Below are 12,047 nucleotides of genomic sequence, written 5' to 3' on the forward strand. Positions count from 1 at the left end.
GTAGGTGTCCTGCTAATGGATTTTGAATTTTTATGTTCTTCTGTGTGCGAATGATTAAATATTAAATACAAATGTCGGTTCACTTGTTTGTTTTTTCCAGGCTCGTAATCTCTAACTTTCGTTTTTGCTACAAAGCCTTTAAAAAAAAATTCAGTTACTCTAGATTCAGATTTTAATTAAAATTTATTTTTGAAGGTAAACATCTTACATAAAATTTGGCTAAAAGGGAAGAAAAAAAACTACCTAAAGTTTATGTGGTCATCCTACTTGCAATATTTTAGCAAGCATGATTTTTATTTAATGAGTTTCAAAAATTTTGACAATGAATACTATTACAGAGACTAAGAGTGTGTGATTTCTTCCACTTTCATAGCACAGATGCTCCTCGACTTACAATGGGGTTATGTCCCCAATAAACCCATCATAAATTGAAAATATCGTAAGTTGGCCAGGCACGGTGGCTTACGCCTGTAATTCCAGCACTTTGGGAGTCTGAGGCGGGTGGGTCATGAGGTCAGGAGTTCGAGACCAGCCTGACCAACATGGTTAAATCCCGTCTCTACAAAAAATACAAAAATTAGCTGGGCGTGGTGGTGCACATCTGTAATCCCAGCTACTCAGGAGGCTGAGGAGAAGAATCGCTTGAACCCAGGAGGCAGATGTTGCAGTGAGCTGAGATCACACCACTGCACTCCAGCTTGGGCGACAGAGCGAGACTTCATCTCAAAAAAATATATATATACACATATACATATATATATATATACACACATATACATATATATATCTCGTAAGTTGAAATGCATTTAATATATCTAATCTATTGAATATCATTGATTGGCCCAGCCTTGAGCACTTAAATTTGCTCAAAACACTTACATTAGCCTACATTTGGGCAAAATCATCAAACACAAAGTCTATTTTATAATAAAGTGTTGGATATCTCATGTAATTCATTAAATACTGGAAGTGAAAAACAGAATGGTTGTGTGAATTCTCAAAGTTCAGTTTCTACTGAACGCTTATCACTGTCACACCATCATAAAGTTGAAAAATTGTAAGTTGAACCATCTTAAGTTGGGGACCATCTGTACTGTGAAATTCCAACTTCTGGACAGTCAAGAAGGAAGCCAGGAAAATCAGAAACCAGCAGCTTTGCAGCCAACTAAGCAGGGAGGCCAAGCGTATTCCTTGGATGGTCTGCGGTGGGCAGTCTCTGCCAGGATGTGCCCACTTAGCACACACAGCCCTGTACATCAGCCTGCAGGAAAGGCACCTTGGCCAGAGCCTCAGGCTCACCCTAGAGCACTATAGAAAGGTCATCTGGCTGTCTGGGAGGACAGTAGCCCACAGGGGCTGAAGCTGGGCACACCCACTGGGTGGCTCAGGGCCAGTTTTATAATCCCTACCCCCTCAACAAACACACTCCACTCTTGACCACTGCACTCCAACCTCTGTCCCTGCATCCTCCACCAGCCTTTACACCTGCAATTGCACTTTGGATAATAAAAGGCATCATTGGCAATATCTTACACTCTATCATTTCAGATAAAGCCTTGAAAAATATGTGCAATTATATCTGTGCTTCTTTGTGGATATATGTTTTATTATATTCGCTATATGATTATAATAATATTAGTTACTACTAGTATTTATCAAGAATGTAGGGCTGAAGCTGGGCGCAGTGGCTCATGCCTGTAATTCCAGTATTTTGGGAGGCTGAAGCAGGTGTATCACTTGAGGTCAGGAATTCGAGACCAGCCTGGCCAACATGGCAAAACCTGATCTCTACTGAAAATACACAAATTAACCGGGCATTTATGCCTGTAGTCTCAGCTACTCGGGAGGCTGAGGCACGAGAATTGCTTGAGCCTGGGAGGTGGAGGTTGCAGTGAGCTGAGATCGTGTCACTGCACTCCAGCTGGGACAACAGAGCCCCACTCTGTCTAAAAAAAAAAAAAAAAAAAAAAAGAATGTAGGGCTGGGCATGGTGGCTCACGCCTGTAATCCCAGCATTTTGGGAGGCTGAAGCAGGAAGATTGCTTGAGCTCAGGAGTTCAAGACCAGCCTGGGCAACATGGCATAACCCTGCCTCTACAAAAAAAAAAAAAAAAAAAAGATCTATATACACACACACACATGCCAGGCATGGTGACACATGCCTGTGGTCCCAGCTACTTGAAAGGCTGAAGTGGAAGGATCGCTTGAGCCCAGAAGGTCAAGGCTGCAGTGAGGCATGATGGATCCACGGCACTTCAGCCTGGGTGAAAGAGCGAGACCCTGTCTCAAAACACAAACAAACAAAAAGGGTGTAGTATATTCCTGGTATTGATTGTCCTTTTCATAGTTTAAAAGTAAGACTTGGTGTAAAGGTATGCACTGTGTAGTATAAATGCACAGAGAGGAAAGGAGAGATTGGGTACAAATTCAGGAAGGCATGAAGTGTTGATGTCATGACACTTAGCCCATCCTTGCTCTGCACAGACCACGTTTCTCACCACTGTGCTGGTATGTAGACACCAGCATGATCTTCTGAAGCCTCGGATAATTTGGTGTGGATAGCTTTCTTTTGGATTCTTTTAAATTTTGTTCTCTTAAAGCTTTCCGTAGTATTTCATATGGATAGGCCACAGTTACTTTCCATTTACTATTATACTTTTATATATTTTTTCTTATTTTGGTATGAGAAACAATGTTGGAATAATCATGCCTAGACATAAATAAGCCAATTTCAAAATGTTTGTAGGGGAGAGTCATAGTGTTGCCAGAAAAAGGGGCCCCGACCCAGACCCCAAGAGAGGTTTCTTGGATCTCTAGCAGGAAGGAATTCAAGGTGAGATGCAGAGTGCACTGAAAAGAGAGAGTTTATTGAAAGCTACTCAGCTATAGAGTAGAGCATCCTCAGAAAGCAAGAGGAGAAATGCCTTGTATTTAAGTTTTTTTATGTAAGTGTCTTGTCTATGTAAAGACTAAACTAAGCTGTGTCTACGTGCAGATGGGTTGACAGCATGACAAAATTTACTATTCTGTTGATTTAAAGAAAATGGTCCTTGACATTTTAGTAAGTACATCAAAGCCATAACTGTAAGTAACTTGAAAGCATATATTGTTACGGGTATTGGGACATCTGGATTTTGTGTTGTTGTAGGAGTGTGTCCTTGCACCGGTAGCCTAGGTATTGTTAAGCTGTTTCCTCAATTATAAACATGACTATGGGTTGTGACCAGCAAGGAATGTGCCTTAGTTAATCTCAAGATGGAGCTGAACTTAAAATGCCATTACTTTGGCTCTAACCAGCTCCTGCTTCCCTAACAGTAGGGTCAAAAGGTGTTCCTTTAAAATCTTCCTAGACACTGCCAAATTGCTTTTGGAAACTTCTCACCTGGTGAGATGGCATGATTATCTTTGGCTCATTTTTCTACATAGACTTGGAAACAGTTTTGTGTTTATAAAATATGTATCACCTCATTTATAAATTTGTTTGAATAATTTAACCATTTTGCTTTTATTAGCTATTTTGCTACTCTCTGTTTTCCTTGCCTGAGTCTTTCCCACATCTCTGCAACATTGTATCATTTCCCACACCTAAAACCAAAGAGGGACAGGCAAGCCAGTGGAGAGAGCAGAGGCTGATGAGAACGAAGGATTTTCCAGGAAGGAATCTGAGGCTGCGTGTGTGTGTGTGTGTGTCTGTGTGTGTGTGTGTGTGTCTGTGTGTGTCTGGGTGTGTGAATATTGTTTTTATTAGAGTGTAGCCCACATGTTGCATGGCCATATTTTTACTATCAGGATATAAAACAAACTTACACACAGCTGCATACAGATGCAATGAGTTTATTTTTCATATGCATTTCAAAATAATAGTTTGAACAGACCAGAACTCTTCTTCAAAGTTCAAGAATGTCCTCATGGATCCAGCATCCGTCTGGTTTCTGTTTCTGCATTCTCAGTACATAGCCTCACTTCTCTTTCTCCAATTTTGGAGGATGTGTAAAAAATTTTATTCTTAACCAAACATTAGTCAGGCTCCGGAACGTTCTCTTAACTCCATCCATGCACTTTCTTGTAAAATGCAGTTTTAACAAGAGCACTGCTAAGTTAGTTTAGCAAGACCCCCACACCTTAGACATCTGATCACCTTCTATATCTTATCAGGTTCCTCATCCTCCACCATCCCTTAAGTGATCATCCCAGCTTGTCTTCAGCAAGAATCCTATTAGATCAATTTAGCCAGAATCCCTCTTGCCCCTGATGTTAATTCTTAGTAATTTTCCAACCACTAGTCCCCACCCTGTTCCTTGGCTATAAATTGCCACTTGTCCATGCTGTACTTAGAGTTACTTAGAGTTGAGTCTCACTCTCTCCCACACTGCAAGGCCCCATTACGGCGGTCCCTAAATCTATTGCAGTGGTCCTGAATAAAGTCTTCCTTACTGTGCATTAACACGTATCATTGAATATGATTTTTTCTTTAACAGATACTTTGATGAAGGTAATTGGGACTCCCATCAAATCTCCACACAGCTAGCAGCCACGTGGGGCACTTCTCCAGGTAAGGATTGTCCCTGTTCCACTTATGTTCCTGTCAGTAAAATGGTAGGTTCAGTGTTGGGCTTTACCGTTTTCTTCAGGAGAGACCCATCTGATGTTTAGTCAGCCATCAGATGGGTCCAGCCATAGCACACATTAGTTGTGACATGATGTCGTTTATGACAATGACTTTGAGCAGAGTTGCACACCTAAAAAGGGACTCAATTAAAATTATCATTCATTTTAGTTATTTCTCACATGCATTTATTATTTCCATTTTCCAAAACCCCTAATGTTACATTTCTTCTTCACATGTTAGATATGAACAAAGTAAGACTAACTGTGGCCACATCCTCTTTACTTGGAACCCTACCCAAAGTGGCAGGAATGGGATATAAAGTGACATAATCAGACACAGTCAAACTGGCTTTTAATCGTTAAGTATCATTGTCATCTCAAAGCACTTGGCATAGTTACTGACCCCTTAAATGTCCTTTCTCCATCTTATCTTCTCCTTTGTTCCCTGTATCATCTTCCGGTCCTATAGCAATATATCCCCACGAGCACACACTGAGGTCTTTTTTTTTTTTTTTTTTTTTTTTTTTTTGAGACGGAGTCTTGCTCTGTTGCCCAGACTGGAGTGCAGTGGCGTGATCTTGGCTCACTGCAACCTCTGCCTCTTGAATTCAAGCAATTCTCCTGCCTCAGGCTCCCATGTAGCTGGGATTACAGGCATGCGCCACCATGCCTGGCTAATTTTTGTATTTTTAGTAGAGACAAGGTTTCACCATGTTGGCCAGGCTACTCTCGAACTCCTGACCTCAGGTTATCCTCCGGCCTCGGCCTCCCAAAGTGCTGGGATTACCAGCATGAGCCACCACACCTGGCCTCACTGAGGTCTTAATGCTGAGTTGAACTTTGTCTCTGGCCATGAGCATCAGTCCATGTATTATAATAGGTTTGTGTTGGGTGTGGTGGCTCACACCTGTAATCCCAGCACTTTGGGAGGCCGAGGCAGGCTCACAGGTAAACAATTTAGACAAAGTTTTCACATTCTCTGAGATTTGTGTGCATTGGAGATTCAGAAAAATGTAACTGAAAATTAAACTATAGGTGGAATAGCTGCCTTTGGGGGCTGAGAAGACAGGCATCAGACCTGGGATAGACAAGGGAGGCCTCTTGTTCCTTGAAATGATACTCCAGCCCATGAGGTCTGCATGCCAGGAAGCCGAATGAGTAAGGATGGTCTGTGTCCGCTGGGGAGGTCCCTGGATGTTGCCAAGAGGAATAGGGTCTGGGAAAGAGTGAGGGTGGAGTCAGGCAGAGAGGACCCCCCAGGCTCATGGATGGACTGACCTGAGGACTTATATTAAGTCATAGGACAGTAGAGAAAGTAAGAGCCAAGCATAATGTAATCCTAACAATGTAAAACGTATTAATCATTTTATTATTAGTTAATGTCACTGAACTGTACACTTAAAATGGCTAAAAAGGTAAATTTTAGGTTATATATATTTTACCATAATATAAAATGACAAATATATTAGAAATGACTTTTTTTTTTTGAGATGTAGTCTTGCTCTGTTGCCCGGGCTAGAATGCAGTGGCACAATCTCGGCTCACTGCAACCTCCGCCTCCCAGGTTCAAGTGATTCTCCTGCCTCAGCCTCCCACATAGCTGGGATTACAGGTGCCCGCCACCATGTCCAGCTAATTTTTGTATTTTTAGTAGAGACGGGTTTCACTGTCTTGGCCAGGCTGGTCTCGAACTCCAGACCTCGTGATCCACCCGCCTCGGGTTCCCAAAGTGCTGAGATTACAGGCGTGAGCCACCACGCCTGGCCAGGAATGACTTTCAACTATATTTTCTTAACATATGTATTCCTACACAACATCAGTTTTGTAATAGCTTATTTTTGTTTTGTTTTGCAATTTTTTTCTTTTATTGTAAGGAAAGAAGTACATTTTTTCAGCGTGTAGGAATGCAAAAGTAATTATCAGATGTTTATCACATCTTAACAAAATGGGACTTTATTTTCCTAGATGTTGCTGCATTCAGTCCCTTTCTTGGTATGGTAAAAGCATCAATCAGCCAGGGAGGCAACTGTAAATACAGAAGAGCAGTTTCCTACAGATAGTCAACCATGCTACCCCTCTTACTGACTTAATTTTAATATTGGAGCCTGGCACAATTAACCTAGTTCCCTCGTAAACACAAGAACAATGTACTGCAATCAATGTAGGCATATACAGGCTCTTAAAGTTCTGAGAAGCAGCAAGTAAGTTCATCATTTACTAAGATCCTTGACATTCTTCTGTTTCTGTGAAATTTTATGCGTCTGTGAGAAGTTTCTTTTCTTTTTTTATTTTTTTTTGAGACAGAGTCTCGCTCTGTCACCCAGGCTAGAGTGCTGTGGCACAATCTTGGCTCACTGCAACCTGAACCTCTGGGGTTCACGCCATTCTCTTGCCTCAGCCTCCCGAGTAGCTGGAACTACAAGCACACGCCACCACACCTGGCTAATTTTTATATTTTTAATAGAGACAGGGTTTCACCATGTTGGCCAGGCTGGTCTCGAACTCCTGACCTCAGGTGATCCACCCACCTTGGCCTTCCAAAGTGCTGGGATTACAGGCGTGAGCCACCGTGCCCAGCTGAGAAGTTTCTTATACTAGAAGAAAAAGAAAATTTGATTTATTTTAAAATATAATGGTTTAGTCTGTAGCAAGTAATATGAATTTTTTTATTTTTTTATTTTTGAGACGGAGTCTCGTTCTGTCACCCAGACTGGAGTTCAGTGGCACGATCTCCACTCACTGCAAGCTCTGCCCTTCGGGTTCAGGCCATTCTCTTGCCTCAGCCTCCTGAGTAGCTGGGACTACAGGTGCCTGCCACCACGCCCAGCTAATTTTTTTTTTGTATTTTTAGTAGAGACAGGGTTTCACCATGTTAGCCAGGATGGTCTTGATCTCCTGACCTCGTGATTCACCCGCCTCGGCCTCCCAAAGTGCTGGGATTACAGGCATGAGCCACCGCGCCCGGCCCTAACATGAATTCTTAAGTGAGGTGAACCAGGGATGGGATTGTGGATCAATCATGCAAAGACCGACTCCTCTGGGCTTCATTTCCTCCATACTGAATGTACATCCCTACATGTTCATGTTGTTGTTTCATAGGTAGTGCAGGGGATCAGAATAGGATACCCCTGGCTGGGTGTGGTGGCTCACGCCTGTAATCTCAGCACTTTGGGAGGCCAAGGCAGGTGGATCACCTCAGATCAGGAGTTTGAAACCAGCCTGGCCAACATGGTGAAACCCCGTCTCTACTAAAAATACAAAAATTATCTGGGTGTGGTTGTACATGCTTGTAGTCCCAGGTACTCGGGAGACTGAGGCAGGAGAATGGCTTGAACCCGAGAGGCAGAGGTTGCAGTGAGCTGAGATCGCACCTCTGCACTCCAGCCTAGGTGAGATTAAAACTCCATTTCAAAAAAAAAAAAAAAAAGGATATCCTCAATTGCAGTGCCCTGGCATACTGAGTATTTTAAGCTGAAGGAAATTGAGAAAACCATGGAAGCAGGAAGGCCACTCTCTGATTTGCTCCCACTTTTCTCCCCTGAAGCAGGTCATAAAAGAATTATCTGCCCTACCTGTCCTGAAAGTAGGTCATAATGGGACCCTCATTTCAGAGGAGTTCTGCCCTATACCTGGGTACCAACAAAGATCTGAACAAAAAGGTCTTATGAATTTCTCCCCAGATAATTACTATTAGATGATACCCTTTGTTCCCCAAAGCTATTTCTTCAAAACTGTCCATAAAAATACACCTATCCAGCTGGGTGCAGTGGCTCACACCTGTAATCCCAGTACTTTGGGAGGCTGAGGTGGGTGGATCACAAGGTCAGGAGATCAAGACAAGCCTGACCAACATGGTGAAACCCCGTCTCTACTAAAAATACAAAAAACAATTAGCTGGGTGTGGTGGCACAAGCCTGTAGTCCCAGCTACTCAGGAGGCTGAGGCAGGAGAATCGCTTGAACCCAGGAGGTGGAGGTTGCAGTGAGCCGAGATCGCGCCATTGCACTCCAGCCTGGGCAACAGAGCGAGACTCTGTCTCAAAAAACAAAAACAAGAACAGAAAAAAACAAAAAAGCCCCACCTATCCCTTGGCCTTTGCATCTTGATTTCTGAAGACTCACATGTCATGTAAAACTTACGTTAAGTAAACATATTATGTTTTTCTCTTGTAAATCTGTCTTTTGTAATCAGGATGTCAGCCATGATGCATTTTGGCTTGTCAGGAATAATCACAACATGTGGAGAAATAGATAAAATGCCATTTTTAAAATTATTATTATTTTTTACTTTTTTGATAGAGTCTCGTTCTATCGCCCAGGCTGCAGTGCAGTGGCATGATCTCGGCTCACTGCAACCTCCACCACCCAGGTCCAATCAGTTCTTGTGACTCAGCCTCCCCAGTAGCTGCGATTACAGGCATGCACCACCACGCTTGGCTAATGTTTGTATTTTTAGTAGAGATGGGATCTTGCTATGTTGGCCAGGCTAGCCTGAAACTCCTGGCCTCAAGTGATCTTCCCGCCTTCGCCTCCTTAAATGCTGGGAATACAGGTGTGTAATGGTATTTTTTTTGAGACAAGGTCTCAAAATGGCATTTTTTTTGAGACAGGGTCGTTGCTTTATTTACCAAAGACTATACAAGATTATGTGAACTTAAAATAATATTCGGGTTAATTTCTGTATTTCTAAGTTTTAGGAATACTTAGTTATGTAAGCATTTACTTCCCTTTAAGTCAATTAAATCCTCTTTTAAGGAACTTTATAAATTAATTTGGTAGTATCATTGGGCCCAGTAGAGTTTCTTTTTCTTTTTTTTGAGACGGATTCTCGCTGTGTTGCCCAGGCTGGAATGCAATGGCGCAATCTCAGCTCACTGCAACTTCTGCCTCCCGGGTTCAAGTGATTCTCCTGCCTCACCCTCCCAAGCAGCTGGGATTGTAGGCGCCCGCCACCATGTCCAGCTGATTTTTGTATTTTTAGTAGAGATGGTGTTTCACCATGTTGATCAGGCTGGTTTCCAACTCCTGACCTCAGATTATCCACCCTCCTCGGCCTCCCAAAGTGTTGGGATTACAGGGATGAGCCACCGCACCCGGCAAATGTCTTTTAAGATATTTTATAAATTAATTTGGTAATACCGTCAGAGGCAGAAAAATTTCACACAGATGGAGAGACATACATAAACATACAGGCAAATATCAAAAGAGATCTTCTAGCTATCATTCTAAAATCTTAGCCATGAATCAGAAACACATAGTAATACAAAGTCACTGTTTTATATATAAGAGTTATCTCTCATATTTTCTCCATTTCATATTTTTTCCCTATTGTCCCTGGTAAATGGGACAAGTTAAGGCTATGTACTAAATATTAGGCCTAATGCTTTTTACCAATATTCATGGAGAAGGTTTTTAAGATCTTCATTTGCCCTGTGAAGCCCTTTTGAAGGGCTGTGGACTAAATTTTAAATGAGTCACTGCAAAGACATCTAACAGCTGTCCAAATGTCTCCACCACGCATCTGAGTGGATAAAATACCCAGTCTATTTCCAAATAGCCTTTTTTTCCTCTTCAGCCTTGGTACTTACTTTTGGAGGACTCTGAGTCCCTTGACAGCAGGGTGGACTAAAGTTTAAGAGAAGAAGTCTGACAGGGGAGGAAGACAGAGAGATGGAGAAGGTAGGAGTTTGAAGGGATCATATCCAGGACTCAAAGGAACTGAATGGAAGATTGAAGGTGGCAAGAGTAGGAAGGAGGAACAGAAAGAGGGGGAAGGAAGAGGTCTTAAGGGAACCAGCTGGGGGAGATACTAAATTCCCCAAAGAGACTAGTGAAGCTCCAAATTATCCTTAGCAAAATCAGGCCAGGTGTGGTGGATCACTTGAGGTCAGGAGTTTGAGACCAGCCTGGCCAACATGGTGAAACCGTATCTCTACTAAAAATACAAAAATTAGTTGGGTGTGGTGGCACATGCCTGTAATCCCAGCTACTCGGGAGGCTGAGGCAGGAGAATCGCTTGAACCTGGGAGGTGGAAGCTGCAGTAAGCCAAGATAGCACCACTGTACTTCAGTCTGGGTGAGAGAGTGAGACTCCATCTCAACAAATAAATAAATAAATAAATATCCTTAACAAAATCATGCCAAAAAGAGGGAGGTAGGCAGAATTGTGAAAGCATATAGCCAACAGAGGTTCAAGAAAAGGGTTTTTGTCAATGGATAAGTTTACATGGGAAGATCCGGATCAAAAGGAGAGAACAGAGAGGACTTAAGAAAATTGTTCCTATTGGCTGGGTATGGTGGCTTATGCCTGTAATCCCAGCACTTTGGGAGGCTGAGGCAGGCGGATCACCTAAGGTCAGGAGTTCAAGACCAGCCTGACCAACATGGTGAAACCCCGTCTCTACTAAAAATACAAAAATTAGCTGGGCATGGAGGTGCACGTCTGTAATCCCAGTTATTCGGAGGCTGAGGCAGGAGAATTGCTTGAATCTGGGAGGCAGAGGTTGCAGTGAGCCGAAATCGAGCCACTGCACTCCAGCCTGGGTGACAGAGTGAGACTCTGTCTCAAAACAAACAAACAAACAAACAAACAAACAGAAAAGAAGAAAAGAAAGTTTTCCCATAAGTCTGTAACTATCAGCTTCCCATTAGGCCAACTATTGATCATAGAGGTCTTAAAAAATCCTTTCAGGCTGGGTGCCGTGGCTCATGCCTGTAATCCCAGCACATTGGGAACCTAAGGCAGTAGGATTGGTTGAGCCCAGGAGTTCCACACCAGCCTGGGCAACGTATTGAGACCTCATCTTTACTAAAAATAAACAAAATTAGCTGGGTGTGGTGGCATGCTCCTGTAGTCCCAGCTACTCGGGAGGCTGAGGTGAGAGGATCACCTGAGCCCAGGAGGTCAAGGCTGCAGTGAGCTGTGATTGCGCCACTACACTCCAGCCTGGGTGACAGAGCAAGACACCGTCTCAAATATATATAATTTTTTTCAAATATCTTATCAGGTTTTGGTCAAGAGAAAAGGTAAATATTCCTGATAGTACATTCCCATTAAAAAAAAAATGTACCCATTACAAGTGACTTGGAACCAAAATCCATAGATTCTTTCATGGTTCTTTATCGGTATGGTGATAGGGTTTTCATATTCATGTGTGAGATGTGCCTCCCTCAGTCCTTGTTATGACATCATTACGTGTCTGACATGACAAAAAGGAAAAGAGAAAAAGGTGGAGAAAGGTAAAAAATAAGAAAAGAAAAACTGAAGGAAAAAGGAAAAAAACCCAATCCATAAGCCTTTTATGACTTACCCATGAATGCAGAGGCATCTTCAAAGAGGGTGCAAAAAATGCAGCCCTCTAAAGATGCCAAACCACTCTCAAAGATAGCCAAAAGAAAGACAGGCCTAGATAATCCCCCTGAGAGCTGGCAATAGATGTT

General features: G+C 42.6%; 1 long non-coding RNA gene and 1 other non-coding gene across 3 annotated transcripts in view; both read left to right on the forward strand.

Annotated features, from left to right (window-relative positions):
* The window catches only part of LOC129527078 (uncharacterized), a 60,559-nt gene that overhangs the window by 25,244 nt on the left and 23,268 nt on the right, over positions 1 to 12,047 (forward strand). For both annotated transcript variants that reach the window (XR_010131149.1, XR_008671970.2), the window contains exon 2: positions 4,479 to 4,552. This is a non-coding gene — a long non-coding RNA (uncharacterized lncRNA). The remainder of the gene's footprint in view (positions 1 to 4,478; positions 4,553 to 12,047) is intronic.
* Positions 11,711 to 11,812, forward strand: LOC115930975 (small nucleolar RNA U13). The gene has a single exon (XR_004067554.1). It is a non-coding gene; the product is annotated as a small nucleolar RNA U13 (small nucleolar RNA).

This window comes from Gorilla gorilla, chromosome 16 (assembly GCF_029281585.2).
Source record: "Gorilla gorilla gorilla isolate KB3781 chromosome 16, NHGRI_mGorGor1-v2.1_pri, whole genome shotgun sequence".
In the NCBI taxonomy this organism is placed as follows: domain Eukaryota; kingdom Metazoa; phylum Chordata; class Mammalia; order Primates; family Hominidae; genus Gorilla; species Gorilla gorilla.